The 15,533-nt window shown below is 37.8% G+C and overlaps 1 long non-coding RNA gene across 3 annotated transcripts in view; it reads left to right on the top strand.

Annotated features, from left to right (window-relative positions):
* LOC149312580 (uncharacterized) overlaps nucleotides 1–15,533 on the top strand; it is a 206,360-nt gene that overhangs the window by 146,877 nt on the left and 43,950 nt on the right. For all 3 annotated transcript variants that reach the window (XR_016281270.1, XR_016281271.1, XR_016281272.1), the window contains one exon: nucleotides 7,245–7,356. This is a non-coding gene — a long non-coding RNA (uncharacterized LOC149312580). The remainder of the gene's footprint in view (nucleotides 1–7,244; nucleotides 7,357–15,533) is intronic.

The raw sequence follows: 15,533 nt of genomic DNA, 5'->3' as shown, positions 1-15,533 counted from the left end.
CTGTATACAGTGGACCCTTGTTATACGCTGGGGTTTGGTTCCAAGATCCCCCGTGTATAACAAAATCCATGGATACTCAAGTCCCATTAAATATAATGACATAGCAAAATGGTGTCCCTTGTAAAAAATGGACAATCAAGGGTTGATATTTGAAATTTATACTTTTTTAAAATATTTTCAAACTTTGGATGCTTAAATCTGTGTATAAAAAATCGGTGTATAAGAAGGGCCGACTGTATACTCATCTATAAGTCTAAAAATGTATGCCCAAAAATTGACCCCAAAATCTCAGGTCAACTTATTTAAAGGTCAGTATGGTAATGTGATAGCAGCTCTTTCAGATTTCCCCATGCGGTAGGAAGAGAGTTTCTTTTTTCTCTTGAAACAAACAGAAAGAGTCCCAGGTGATTAATTGCTGTTAAACAGAGTCCCTCTCATGCCTGTGCAAAGTGGAAGCAAAGTTGAAATGCTGAAGCAAAAAGCCTCACTTAAAATCTCTCTCGCTGTGCGCACACAGATACACACTGAAGGAGCCCCCAAGTTTTACCTTCGACTTAGCCCATGGGTAATGGCAAAATACATAATTTTGACCCCAAAACCTGCCCTTGACGTATACATGAGATCAACTTATATTCGAGTATATACAGTAGAAATAAATAGACAATTCTCACAGTGGAAGAATTACTCAACATGAGGAGGGCAGGCTTGCTGAAAACACTAAATTATATTGCGTGGTTAAAACACAGTATTCCAAAAGGACCTCTTCACATTAGGAAGTGGGCATTAAAATGTCACTTTAGAGTGTGGTGTAGGGAAGTTTAAAGTGATGCAAACTGGAGCAAAAAAATCCTTTATGCTGCTGGAGTCTGATCTAGCAGTGCTCTTCTTAATGTTCTTATTTGCATCTACCTCTTCAAAATATCATGCTCTTAAAAATATCCCTTATAGAGAGAAAAATCACTTTAGGCAAACATACAGAAAGGGTTAATACTGATAACTTAGATTTAATGCATCATATGATGTATTTAAAATCCATCTTTATCCTGCCAAGAATTTATTAATGTCGTTAGAAAGTAGAAGTGGCTGTGTTTCCTAGGCAATGAAAGAAGAACACCTGACTCTATCAGAAATATTAATAATATTAATTAATATTAATTAATATTAATATTAATATTAATTAATATATTTAATTAAAATTTATTGTTAAACATGTTTGGCCACATCTGCAACAACGTATGTGGACTCATCTGTCCTGCTGGAGTTGTGCCTATTTGTGTCTATAGTTAAATTTGGAACAGTGTCTAGAGATTACAAGCAAAATCATCTGGCATGGATAAACACTTGCAGTGTTAGATATTATATTGCTAAAGATATTATCAAATGAAAATTTAATTGGTATGAAGGAAAAGCTTAGTTCTATAAATTTTAATCTGTTGAATCAGTAGATTAATCAACTAAAGTGTTGATTATTTAGCAGAGACAAATTTTAATTGGCAACAGTTATCCATTTTCCCAAAGTAACAGCAACCCTTACTTATTTTAGTTCTGGTGTGTTTTCTGTAATAGGAAGTTTAAAAGGAAATATAAAGATAAACTTTCCTTTCCACAGTTGAGAGTAACTGGTTTATTAAGGCTACAGTGTTGTATGCTGATCTTTGGGAGAAAGCCTGATTGAACTTAATCGTACTTCCTTATCAGTGTGGCATATGTTTCCACTGTAAATTGCAAGATATTTCATTGTCCCTTCAGCATCTAAAAAAACACACAACATTAAACAATTTGTATTTACGCAAATATTGAATTGAAATAAAGCTTATATAAAGCAAATATATTCAAATAAGGGTGGATTATTAGCTATACAGTTAGAAGCAGAAATCAACCCTAGAAATAGTTAAACAGATTTTGGATTTAATGGTTGCAATCCAGGAAAAGCTGTTTGTGGCAAAGTCCTGTTGAAATCGCTGTAACTTAATATAGCCATGGAAAGCCCACTGGGTGACCTGGGGCGAGTCACATACTCTTAACCCCAGAAAACCCCGTGATAGGCTTGATTTAGGATCACCATAATTTGGGAAAAACTTGAAATGCACACAACAACAACGCTCTACTAATTTTCTTTCTTAGTAGTTTTGCTTTGCAGATATATAACAATGCCTAGTATGCTTACATCCAACCTCCTTTGAATATATTTAAAAGTGACCCTTGTTAAAAAAAATACTCCTTTTCTACAGGTAAATTGCCATATTCTGATTATAATACAGTAGATGTAAATGCTATTCCAATAAACATGACCTTATTTAACTTGCATGTACCTCTTCCATAGGAACCTTATGGCACTTTGTGAAATCTGGAAGAGAGAATGGGTAAAATAATAGTTTTCTAACATGGGATAAGTTTAAGATGCAGTGAGATTTTGAATCCAAGGGATTTAATTAGTTGAAGATGTAGAGAAATCAGCTGAATCATTTTCATGTTTATACTAATATTTCTTTGACTTGGTTTGATGCCTGTAGAAGAAAAGATATAGAGCAGGTGTGCAAATATTTTTGCAAAGCTCAAAAGTCATCCAGATTTTCTAGAAATCAGCAGGGAGGGAGGTGAATATGCCAATGAAAGGCAGATGTCTGCTTTTGCTGGAGTATCCTGATCTCCCTCCATTTTCAGGAAGTGATGAGCTGAAAGGTGCTGTAGCTCCAGACTGCCTAGAAATAAAATAGGCGCTTCACTGAACTGGGAGTTATCTGTGTTGCTGCTGACAGTGAATGAGATAAGAGAAAGGCATTGTGCACATGTTCACAGCTACCCTTTTTATTCATACTACTTCATATTTTTACAGTTGAGAAGTGGGAACGAAGATAAGTGGAATTAATAGCAATCTGAATGAATGGACTAAAAATAGGCAGAGGGAGTGGAAAAGAGAGAGAGAAGGAAAGAAGAAGGTAGATTTAAGAAGATAGGATTTTAAAATTATGGATGGAATATTTTATTTGTGTGTGTGTGTGTGTGTGAGAGAGAGAGAGAGAGAGAGAGAGAGAGAGATTGAATGATTGTTGGAAAGAAAGACATAAGAAACAAAGGTGTTGATTCAGATTAGTCCTGTGCAGAACAGTGAATGTGGGTAGATAAAAAACTTTTCAAGCAATCTAGGTGGCAATCATCAAGCCTAATTTTTAAACCCCCACTGGGCCTTTGTGTCCTGTGTGTATTGTGTATTGATTACAGCATAGAAAGTTGGATTTTTCTGCAAAGATTATAAAGGAAACTAAGGTTAAAATCCATGCTGAATAATGGCTTCACGTTTGCTGTAGACAACACCACTCCTAGCCTCACCAGATTCATTGGGTTGCATCACAAATATGTATGCATCACTTCATTCCTTATCATGATGTTTGAGTTGATATTAATCAGTATTAACATTCTGTATGCAGCAATTTGTTTCTGTGATGGCTCACTCACCCTTCCAAGTTATCCTTTCTTCCACTTACTCAAGCGATGAATGAACTTTTTTGAAGAAGCCCATAGTGTTGTTAGGAAGCAGATCACAATCTGAAAACTTGGGTAGATACATATGTGAAATTTAATAAACTGGAATAAATTCTAGAGGATCTGTTGTAGTACTCACAGAGAGTTTTGTGACACCTTAAAGACAAGGTATTTATGGGTTGTATTCTACAACACTTCATTACACAAGATTCTTAATTGTTATTAGGACTCAATTTAAAAGATAACGATTCTTTTAAGTTCTTTCCTACTAAATAAACAAGAAACTAAATCAAAATATTCTGTCCCTCAGTTTGTAAGGTTTCACAAAAATGCTGACAAGGCAATAGTATAGACAAGGTTAAGTGAAGAAGTAGACTGCCATCTGCCACCCATTCATCTTGGATTGGATGCAAAGCTTTCAAGTCACAGAGAAAGACTTACAGGCAAGATTTAGTTTTAGTAGGGGTTTTTTTCTTCCTGTCTTCTTAAAAGTAATGCACACAGGACTCAGGATTATTCCACATATGACTTAGCTACAAACATGGGGTGGCCACTGACTCTACACATTGGAGAGGAGCAGCCAATATCAGTTCTTCTAGATGGAAATCAAAGCCCTTCTAGTGCAATCCACTGTTTTCAGTAGTGACCGACTTGATGCCTTGAGAAACTCTTATCCAGAGTACAAAGACAACTGCTATGACATAGTCATTGCCAGGATCCAGCATTCAGAGATACTGCCACATCAGGAAGAAGTGTAACAGCTGTACGAGCCTCAACTAGCCAAAGGTACTACTGCCTGCAGACACCATCTGGCCATCCAAGTGTAAAACTTAGTCCAGGAGCATCCCTAGACTATAAACATCCTTCAAAGGGATAAATAAAATACAATAAAATAAAACATATAGTTTCATCTTCAGAAAATAGTTGAGGTGAGCATGGTTCATGATGTATGTTGATTGCTTATGTAAAATAATAATAATAATTTTATTTATATTTCCCGCCTCTCCCTGCAGATCAAGGCGGGATCACATCAATAAAACAACACAATACAGTATAAAAATATAGTCAATAAAATAATAACATTAATACAATAAAATAGCTAGACCATTGTCTAATCATCCAATAATCATCCAAATTGATCTCAAATGTGCCCCAGTTAGTGACAGAATAGTTTGGGATGTATTTAACTGGGAAGAAATCAGAATGCTATTATTTGGAAAATGGACTGAAGCTGAAAAATATTAAAAGGAAAGTATAGCTTGTCTGTTGTTATATTATTCTGAAATAACACATGGATTTTCCTGACTTGGTTTGTCCTATTTGTATTTAACAATCCCTCAAAAGTAACTTATGTGTGTGTACAAAAGAACAAAGGAAGAGCTTGGCTGGAACAGAGCAAAAGTCCTTTTTTAACATTATTTTCCCAGAGTGGCCAACAGTATACTTTGGGGAAATCCTCAAGACTGTTTCCGTGTGGGCCTCCCCAGGCACATAATTGTTTCTTCCCTCCTCTGGAAGCCCCTGTCATCCGACATATGGCTGCCTGCTTAGAACAGGTCTACTTGATGGTGGCCTGCCATTGTCATGAAGAGAAGCCAGGCCATTGCTTATCAATGACATGGCACTTGTCATTTTTCTGTTTATTAATGGAGCAGCAAAATATAATGACTCCATTTAGCTATCATTTCCACTGTGTCCATGTATAACTGCTATTGCTGTTATAGCCAAATGGTCACTGTCAGTGGCAGAACTTAGAAATAGTATATTAAAAATGAATTTTATGCCTAAAAATTCAAGAATAAATTGAAGATTATTTTAATTTTTAAATGCTTGCATCAATACATTTTTGAGTAACAAATAGGATTTCATATTATTTTAATTTATACCTTTTGTTGGGGAAGGGGGGGTAATATGGGGATATTTTTGGTCTTTTTTACATAGAGTAATCACATACTGGAGAGCCAGCGTGGTCCAATAGTTTCAGTGTTGGATTAAGAGTTTGTCTACACTGGCAGGAAATCCTGCATTCAAACTATAGCCTTAGCACAGTTTCCTGGGCTGCAGCAACTCTGATAATGCCATATTCATGATGGCAAGATCAGAGTAACCCAGAATGAAAGGGTGGCCCTATGCTGATCACATGTCCTATAGTGCCAAGTATTTCCAACCATACAGCTGTGTCCTTATTACCAATCCAGATTTTCCAGGCTAATTTGGGGTAAAAGGCAGTTCTTTGTTTCTCCAGATTTTCAGAGAAAATACCCACATTGCCTGCAAATTCTGAGGAATGTCATGTGCCCAGGTTACAGCTGCTATAGGGTGAGAATGGGTTTTCTCACTAGTGTACATATGCCCCAAGACTGTGAGAGACCAGTATTGAATCTCTGCTCAGCCATTAAAGCCCATTCAGTGGCCTTGGGCAAAACATACTCTCTCAGCCTCAAAGGAGGGGCAGTGGCACCCTCTCTCAGAACAAATCTAGTCTGATAGAAAAGCCACAGATTCTGTCCCAGTTCTTTCCAATTTTATACTGGATTAAAGTAAACCAACCTGGGGAGCTGGTATAAAAAGTCTAATTATACCGGGAGCTGACAGAAGATATCTGTGATAAATAAAACACATATGGGTCTCCAAAATAAAATGAGAAAGAACAGGAACAAAATCTAGAACTTTCTGGCCTTTTTAAATCAGTCTGGATGCACACCTTGACAAGAAAATCCTGTGAAATATTTCCTTAGGGATGCCTTAAGTCAGAAATGACTTAAAGGCAAACAATAATGCTTGTAAGTTTTTGATTTTTTATTGAAATGGTTTTAACTATGTTGTGTTTTAAACTATTATGTTTTAATACTAGTATTATTTAATTATTTTTAACTTTTGTAATTAATGTTTTCATTGTATCTTTTTAAAATTATTGTAAGCTGCTTTGATCCAGTTTTGAGAGAAAGGTGGAATAGAAACCAATAAATATAAATAATAAACAACAATCCAGGATGATGATGATGATGATGATGATGATGATGATAATGATGATGATGATGATGATTTGCCTCAATTATATATGTTTAGTGACTTTCATGCTGTGCTTTTCTTCCATTGATCTCAAGTCAGCATTCCATTCGGGTTAGTTTGAGATATAGCAACTAAATCATGCTTGTTCAATGACTGCTTGCTCATAGCTGAAAGAGATTTCACAGAGAGAGAGAGACTGATTGCATTCACACTGCAGAAATAATCCAGTTTGATACCATGTTATTTGCCATGGCTCAGTGCTGTGGGATTCTGGGAACTGTAATTTGATATGGAATCAGAGCTCTCTGACAGAGAAGGCTAGATGTTTTACAAAACTACAAATCCCAGAATTCCATATGGCAAGGAGCCATATCAGTTAAAGTGCTGTCTTTAAATCAGTTAAAGTGATGTTTATTGTTTGTATGTACAGCACTGTGTAAATCTACAGCGCTATATAAAGTATAATAATAATAAAATAATAATGGCAAACTGGATTATTGCTGCAGTGCAGATGCAGCTTGAGAGAGAGGGGGGGGGAGAAGTTTATTGGATCTAACTGTTTCTGTAAAACTACTTACTGCACTAGCTCTCTGAACGCTGAAGATGAGGAACAGATGAGGAACCCAAAGTTGGAATAATTGCTCAGAATAAACAAGATAGTACCAATGTTCTTATAAATAGTATAAAACAAAAACATTCAAAATAAATCTATCTTCTGTTTCTCTCTCTCTTTTAAACTTTTTCTTTAGGGCACTTGAGCATAAGATGACTACGTTTGCAGCCATCCAGTTCTCTCTGTTCTTTGCTGCAGTGGGCAGTGTAACAAGTATGGCATCCATTACATAATCTGTATGGGACTAGGTAAGCACACTGATTCTTTTGTATCAAAGTCAGTACTTTCCTTCTTTGCTGACATAATGTTTTTGATGATTACCTTCAATGGCAAACTAGTCAGGAGCCTGAGGTACCTCCTCCTCAAATGCATGGCAGATTGTTTTCTTTAGATGGGTCCCACAATCTTTGAACAGCTCAGTTCAGTAGGCAAGATAGTTGCACCAGTCTTCAATAAACACTGTCCTAAGAAATGGGAATGCCAGCTGCATGAAAAATAGCCATGCAGTTGGATCTCACTCATGTGGTCGCTTTAAATATTACCTTTAGACACACAGGAGGAGAGCATGGATCCCACATGACCCAGGTGTCATTAAAAGGATGTCACAGAGTGGGAGAAAATGTGGGTCTCCCACTTAGTCTAATTGTGTCAAATACAGAGTGAGCCATGTTCAGACTTGAACAACTTGTAATCCATCAGCTTGTGACCTGTCAACCCAAATTCATATCTGAGTACATCTGCTGGCTCACCTGGTCCAAAATCCTAATAGCTTTACATTTTACCATTCTATTCCAAACAACAGAAGAAGTTATAAAATATCTGAATGGCTGATACAACTATATTTGTTTTGGAGGGTAGAACCTTAATTGTTACTGAAGCAGCAAGAAATGTAGAATTTGGTTTAGTTTCATATGTGTAAACACTTGAAACTGGTTTCAGCAGAAAGGTGGTTTTAAAAAACACATTTCAAGAAAAGTGTTGCTGTATTTTTCAAAGGGAGGATGGTGAATTAATATTTACAAAGAATGTTCTTTTCTAAGTAGACTAAGCAAAGCATTTATTTTACTTATATTAAGGCTGCCATCCTAACTATACTTAACTTGAAAATGAGTCCTAAGGAGCCAGTGTGATGTGGTTTGCGCATTGCACTAGGACACTGGGAGGCCAGAGTTCAAATCCTTGTTCAGCCATAAAATATCTACTGGGTGATCTTGGACAAGTCACACTCTTTCATCCTCAGAAGAAGTCAATGAGAAACCCCCTCTTAAGAAATATTGCCAAGAAAACCCTGTGATATGGCCTTAGGGAGTCCTGGTGGTACTGCAGCCATTCACAGTTACAAGGTTGTGAGTTCGATCCCAGGGACTCCAAGGTCTACTCAGCCTTGCATCATTCCAAGATCGGTAAAATGAATAGCCACCCAGTTTGCTGGAGACAGTTAGCTTACACATTGTAAACCGCTTAGGGAGTGCTTAAGTGCGCTGATAAGCAGTATAGAAATGTACTTGCTATTGCTACTTGCTATTAGGGTCACCATATGTTGAAAAAGATTTGAAGGCACACAACAACAACAAATCATAAGGAAATTAAAGATACTTTCTTCTGAGTCATGTTTATAATGGAAATGATATTATCCAGCTGTTTAGTTACCACAGGAAAATGTGGTCTTCCATTTTGTCCTGGACTGGGAACAAAAGGCAAGTTATAGTTACCATCTTCTTTCATGCTCCCCCCCCCCTTTTTTATTTTTATTATTATTTTTCCTTTTCTGGGTTCCTTTTCTCTATCTACCATGCTTCACCATATCTGTCTGGGAGTGCCACTGGCCTGACACACATCATCTAAACAAGTGAAAAGTTACCCACTCGATTATATCCCTGCAAGAAGTTTCGCCTTTTTTAAAATATCAGGTCATTATGCTGTCACAAAGGCAGGGGGGGGGGGGGAATCAAGAAATCTACTTAGCAAAGAAATATGCTGAACAGCTAAGAACTACAAAGAAATTTATGGCACTTTGATAACTGACCAATATGTTGTGCTGTAAGCTTGCATAGATGCATAAAGTATTATCCTGAGTTAGCTGGCATATATGTATATACCCAAGGGTACAAGGGGGAAATGTAATTATACTGAGGCATAAAAGCATGGAGTACGACAGAATAGTTGTGTTACCAATAATGTTGAATCTTGTCAACTCAGAAAAAAATATGATTCTAGAGGGGAAAATAAATTATTCTGGAGAAAAAAGAGGAGGAGGTAAAGGAGGGTGAGGATGAACTAATCTAAAATGAGCAGTAATGGTTACCTAAACTAGTTTACAGAGAATTCATTTTGAAATAAAATGTATCAAAGCACATTTGCTCTAAGAAATAAAAAGCCCTGTGATATCTTGCATATGATCTATTTGTTGCTATGAAAATATTGTCAAAAGGCAAATGAATGGCCTTCATTTGGCTTTATTATACTTATGGAGCTTCAGTGCTTTTCTTATGAAAGGCAACATTGTTTTTCAATGTGAAGTTAACATATTCATTATAAGACTGCAATAGAATGTCAAATTCAGTTCCCCAAAGGATTTCCTATAAGACTAGTTTATAAATAACCCCTTGTCTAGTGGCTTATAGTGAGTAATAGTTCCTATCAGGCACCAGTCAAGGAACCTTCATTCAACCAAAAAGTTTTGTCTGGTTTCTGATCTAGCCTACCTGTTTACCACCCTTGCTAAGGATACCTTTGTGTCTACAAATTACTCCTCTCTGTTCAGCTTTAATACTGCTAGTTTAAGTTTAGTGACAGCCACCCACCCCAATTTAAACCTCCTGGCCAGGTAATTCTATATAAAAAACAACTTGGAACTAGAGTTGAAAAGTTCCTTTAATTCAGGCTTTTCAAATTACAACAGACGATTTTGTCTGAAAGAGCCAGAGAATTCTGGAACTAAAGTTTTCTTCCATCTAGACTCTTGAGCTTACAATATGGAGTTTCTTACAGCTCTGTTACATTCCCCTTTTGGTTCTACACAGGCCATTGCTTAGTTCCAAATACCAAGGCCTCTGGAGCATCTGATTGTACTGTAGACTGGTGTGCATTATTGCACGCACACACATGCACTAATAATTTTTAAATTAAAATAAAATTTAATAGAAATTAACCTATAACTTTCTAAATATTTTGTTGCTTCCTGTACACCTAAGGTTAAATAATGAGACTCTAAGTTAATAACTGTTATTAATTTGTTGTTAATTTGGTTTGTATTCTGTCTTTGAATAAATCCCTACTTGCAAATAGCTGTTTTCAAAGACTTTCTCACACTGGGAAGAAAATTGCTGAATTTAGTCAATGCTGCCTTCGAGAAGAAACATAGGAGTTGATCACATGGGGGAAATCCCATGAAAAACAGGATTTAAAAGCTGGAGAAAACCCATAAAAGCAGGTTGATTTTCACACACGTCGTTGTTAAAGTAGTGTTAACTCGGACAGAAAGTAGACAAAAACCACTCCTTTTTACTTTCAGGATTTTGTCTACTTTCTGTTCAGGTTAACACCACTTTAACAACAATGTCATGTGAAAATCAACTTGCTTTTGCAGGGTTCTTCCAATTTAAACCCCCATTTCTGCATGGGATTTCCCCTGTGTGATAAACTCCATAGTGAAGAATTGCATCCCTAGTGTGCTTGTCAAATACTGTCTGCCTCCCAGGCTGCTGTTAAACTTACAGGAATAAGAAAATAAGAATGTATCGAAATCAGAAACAGTCTAATTTCTGTCTGTATGGCCATCCCTAAATTGCTGCATATCTGCTTCCACCTGCCCAATGGAATGGCCATTTCTTATTTTAATGGGACATTGTCAAATGCAAATAGCTTATCTGTAGTTGTCTATTCCTTTTGAGTGATACCAATGACTATGTAACACATAGAGTGGCTCTTTTTGCCATGGCTGCAAAAAAGATTAGAAAGAGAGAGTTAAACAAAATTGTCATAAATTGCCATGGAGATGCCAAGTATTAATTAGGTTTTATGATTTTATTGTATATGTATATTCAGGAAAGATGTCTCTTTTTCCTTTTGTCCTTTTTAACAGTTAACTATTTTAACTGCACACTAAATGTTGGGACATTTTTTGTCCTCTGTTTTCTGTGCCTTTTGTTTTAAATGTTTTATGCTTTTTGATAAGCTCTTTTTGTCATGGCCTTTGGCTAGTACAATAAACGTTGACTTGACTATACAAATAATTCTTATAAACCTTTACACAACTTCTCCTTGTTTCTTGCCAAATTTAATGTTATAATTTAACCAGCAGTACCAATTGGTGGACCATAGTAGAGAATTGTGCCATGACCATTAGTTGTGGTTAAGTACCTAGAAGGTTGCTCTATGCTAAATTGGGCCATTGGTTTGTCTCGCTCAGTTTGTCTACAGTGACTACTAGCAGCTATTTAGGGTTGCAGACAGCAGTCTTAAACTGGCATACATGGGGGGTTGATCTGACAGACAGATTTATTTTCAAGGTTTGTACTGAAGCGGCTTTCTATCTAGGGTATACTTACCTTGACCCCTCTGAGTAAGGGAAGGCTTTTAAGCCAGTATGTGGTTTCCTTGTCACAGTAGTGCGTATGAGATATTTGGGGGTCTACCAGCTGAAGATAGCCTGTTAAAGTTGGCCATGTCGAGATGAAGCAAGTAGCTATTAAAAAAGGTCTTGGTTTCCCTAACCTGAAATAGCTCTACTACTATTTAGGTATCAAGAAATTCTGAAAGGTTACAAGTACTGATGTTTTTATGACCAGCTGCTCAGTGTTTGCTCTTAATGTTTTATGATTTTATGGCACTTTTATACGTTTTAATGGGTAAGGTGCTTTAAGATTTCTGATGAATATTAAACCCACAAAATTTATTTATTTATTTATTTACATGTTACTTTATCACCTTTCAGCTTGCTAAGGCACCCAAAGCAGTGTATGGTAGATAAAAGCATGTAAAATGTTCTTTAAAAATGCAGTAGATCCTAGCATGTTCTTTAAAAAAAACAAAAACCAGTTTTAAAAACATACAGTTAAAACAGTCCCAAAAGCCTACCCTGTTTTTCCAAACCAGGAGCCCACAAAACAGTCCAGTGTGGACTGCCTGCCAGAAGGTCACTGTGGCAGCCAGGTATCCCTTGGAAAGATGTTCCACAACTGAGTTGCAGTTATGGAAAAAGGCCTGTACTGTATAGTACCAAATTAGGCTCTTGGTTTGGTATGACATGCAACAACTCCTCCATTCAGGATCTCAACAGAAGCTCATAAGAGAAGAGTTATTTCAGATATGTTGACCTCATTTCATTTAGGATTTTGTAGATCAAAACCATTACCTTGAATTGAGCTTGGAAAGTAATTGGAAGCAAGTTTGCTGGGAAGGGGTACAAGACCAGTGATATGTAGTCTGTAAAACACACACCAAATAGCAAATAACATTTTGCTCAGGAGTTTCCAAACACATTCTAAGGCAGGGGTTCCCAACCTGGGGACTGCGACCCCTTTGGGGGGGTCGCTCAACCTTTTCTCAGGGGTCGCTAGGTTGGGAATCAATTCTCCCCACGGGTGCCGGCGCTGGCGCAGGCAACCGCGGGAAGGAGGAGGGAGCCCCGACCCCATTCCCTCCTCTCCGCGGCTGCCAGGCACCCGTGGGGAGAAGGGGACATGGCTGGGCCTTTCTCCTCCTCCCCTTCTCTCGGCGGCTGCCAGACAACCGCGAGGAGAAAGGGATGGGGCTTCTTCCTTCTCCCCATCTCTCCGCGGCTGCCAGACAACCATGGGGGGACAGGGACGGGACTGCAAGCACCAGCAGACTTTGCGGCCACAAGTCCTGCCCCTTCTCCCCCCGGCAGCCTCCCTGATTGGTTGGGAGGCCAGGAAGGGGTGGGACTTCTGGCAGCAAAGCCCACTGGGGCTTGTAGGCGGCCAAAAGTCCCACCCCTTCCTGGCCTCCCAACCAATCAGGGAGGCTGCGGGCGGGACTTTCATCCACATTGGGAGTCGTGGCCCAACAAAGGTTGGGAACCGCTGTTCTAAGGAGACCCATACCTAGAAGCACTACAGCAGTCTAATTGGAAGGTAATTGAAACATGAACGACTCTGGCGTAATCCAGTTTCCCAGAAAGGGGTGCAGCTGGTGCAACAATCAAGTTTTGATTCTAAATTGATTTCTCCCTTGTATAACAATATCATTTCACTCGAATGGGCTGTCCTGGCCAGCAGACATGAATTGGGAATAGGTATAACTGTATTTTGACAGATTCTGAATTTTTGTCTTTCTTCTTTGGAAAAGTATACAAATATCAAAGAATGGCCTGTTACAGACTGCCAAAATAAAGCTGCTTCGGAGGTATGCTGTTTAAATGATGCATGCATCCTAAGAATCCAGAAGCTGCACCAAAGCTGCACTCCAGTGCTTAGGAATGGAGTGTGGCTTTGGCACGACCTCCGGACTGTTAGGACCCATGCATCATTTAAATAGCATACCTCCAAAGAGACCCGAAGCAGCTTTATTTTGGCAGTCTGTAACAGGCCAATATGTCAAAAAAAAAGTTGTTTTAAAAATTCATTTTTATGGGAAATGTTAATTCTTAAGGATGGCAGGAAAGGGTTACTGTATCTTAATTCAATTTTTCAGTGGTTTTGCTGTTGACATATTAAACAATTATTTTGGTTGCCTAGGCAACTATGCTTACATATATGCTTACAAAAAAAAGGGTTATATAAAAAGATACATTAGGTCGTTATGGTAACTCCTGCACTTTGAAAACATCAATGTGCGACTTTGGGGCATTACTTGCTTCTTCAATCCTGACAATAGCCTGCAGATCAGTTAGAATACTGAACCTGGTATTGTTTGTTTTGGAACAGTAATATAACCTTCCGGTTCTTTTTCTTCCAAAATTTTATACAGTATGCTCAGTCTAGGAAAATGTATTGCAACCTTATACTACTCAGATCCATGTTACTTAAATTATTCCGTTTAAATTAATCTATTCCATTGCTTTCAGAATAACTGGGCTGTAGCAAATTAGTCCTTTGTGATATTTTTATAACACATTTTTTTTCTGGATTGTGCCCAGTTATCATAGGATGGATCATGCCTGATCATGTTGAGGTCTGCCATAGGCCAATGTAGGATTAATGTACACGGGAGCAATATGCTGAACTATTTAAAATCTCCTTGCTTTTCTTCTCTGTCCTAATTAGTGTTGGTAGGTCATAGCCCAGAGAAAATGCTTATCTCTTCAACAGCTTGAACAATAAGAAAACAGATGGAATAAATGAAGGAGAGGTTCTCTAGAGAGGCTCAGTTTGGTCTGTGTTCAGCTTTCTTTATTAATTACAACAAAAGTTGCCATGTCAAAGTCTGCTGAATATGCTCTATAGCTTTGCAGCAACAATAGTCACTGCAGCAGTGGTCTTTTTCAATCCCACTTCTCCTTCTGTGGTCCATTTCCACATTGCCTCTTCTGCATGCTGTCAGAATATTGCTTGCTATAACAGGCAGGTGGAAAGCAGCCTAATGGAAGAGTGTGACCAGGGAAGCCAAGGTGCAGTATGTTTGGGGCTACAAAGATCTTGAAGGGACCTCTAGATAGTCTGAGTTGTAACTTGAGAATTTTAACCTTAATATGTGCAGAATGGTATTGTGACTAGTCCAAGTGAGCAACTATACAGAGCTTCAAATTTCTCTCACCCTCTCATCATAAACTGTCCCATGCATGTATTTTGGCTTTGTTATCATTGGATGAGGTTTTGTATAAGTGGTATTTCTCCCCATTCCAATTTTTAATAGTTAATTTAGTCTTATTTTGGCCTCAAATATGCTGTCATAAATATCATCACATGAAATTAAACACGAAAATGCATGCTTTCCCAACTATTAACTAACTGCACTCTCTCCTTCTTCTTCCTTTTCCTTTCCTCCTTCATTCCCCATCTCCCCTCCTCTTTCTTTTTGCTTGCTGTACTGTTTCTGTTTTGCCTTTATTTTGTCCCTTGGGGAGATACCAGATTTCAAAAGGTTAATTATTGACACAAGAGATAGATGATATTTTTAATTGACCCTGTGCTCATATATTTTAGTACATGGATGCAAAATGCTAATCCACTGCTTCCCATCTTCCTTCAAAAATTGTCTGTGTAGAAACTATATTGCTGACTTTGAGTTGCAGCTGTTCTGTAATAAGTTCATCTAGATGTATTGTGAAGTTAAACAGTCCATTCAATATTCTTAATTCCTTCTGCCCCACACCTCCATTAACTGTCAGTTTAATTTTGGAAAAGAGCGTTCAACAGTGTGCAGGACATGTCGGGCAGAAAGAGGCTCAAGCAACAAAGCTTGTTGTGCAGGTGCAGTATTACATGTACTTGGGTGAAAGGTTGGAGATATTGGAAATATG

This window comes from Sceloporus occidentalis, unplaced genomic scaffold (assembly GCF_023333645.1).
Source record: "Sceloporus occidentalis isolate IW3139 unplaced genomic scaffold, rSceOcc1.0.p SCAF_5, whole genome shotgun sequence".
Taxonomy (NCBI): domain Eukaryota; kingdom Metazoa; phylum Chordata; class Lepidosauria; order Squamata; family Phrynosomatidae; genus Sceloporus; species Sceloporus occidentalis.
The sequence above is the reverse complement of the archived record's forward strand: the minus strand, read 5'-3'. Positions and strand labels throughout refer to the sequence as shown.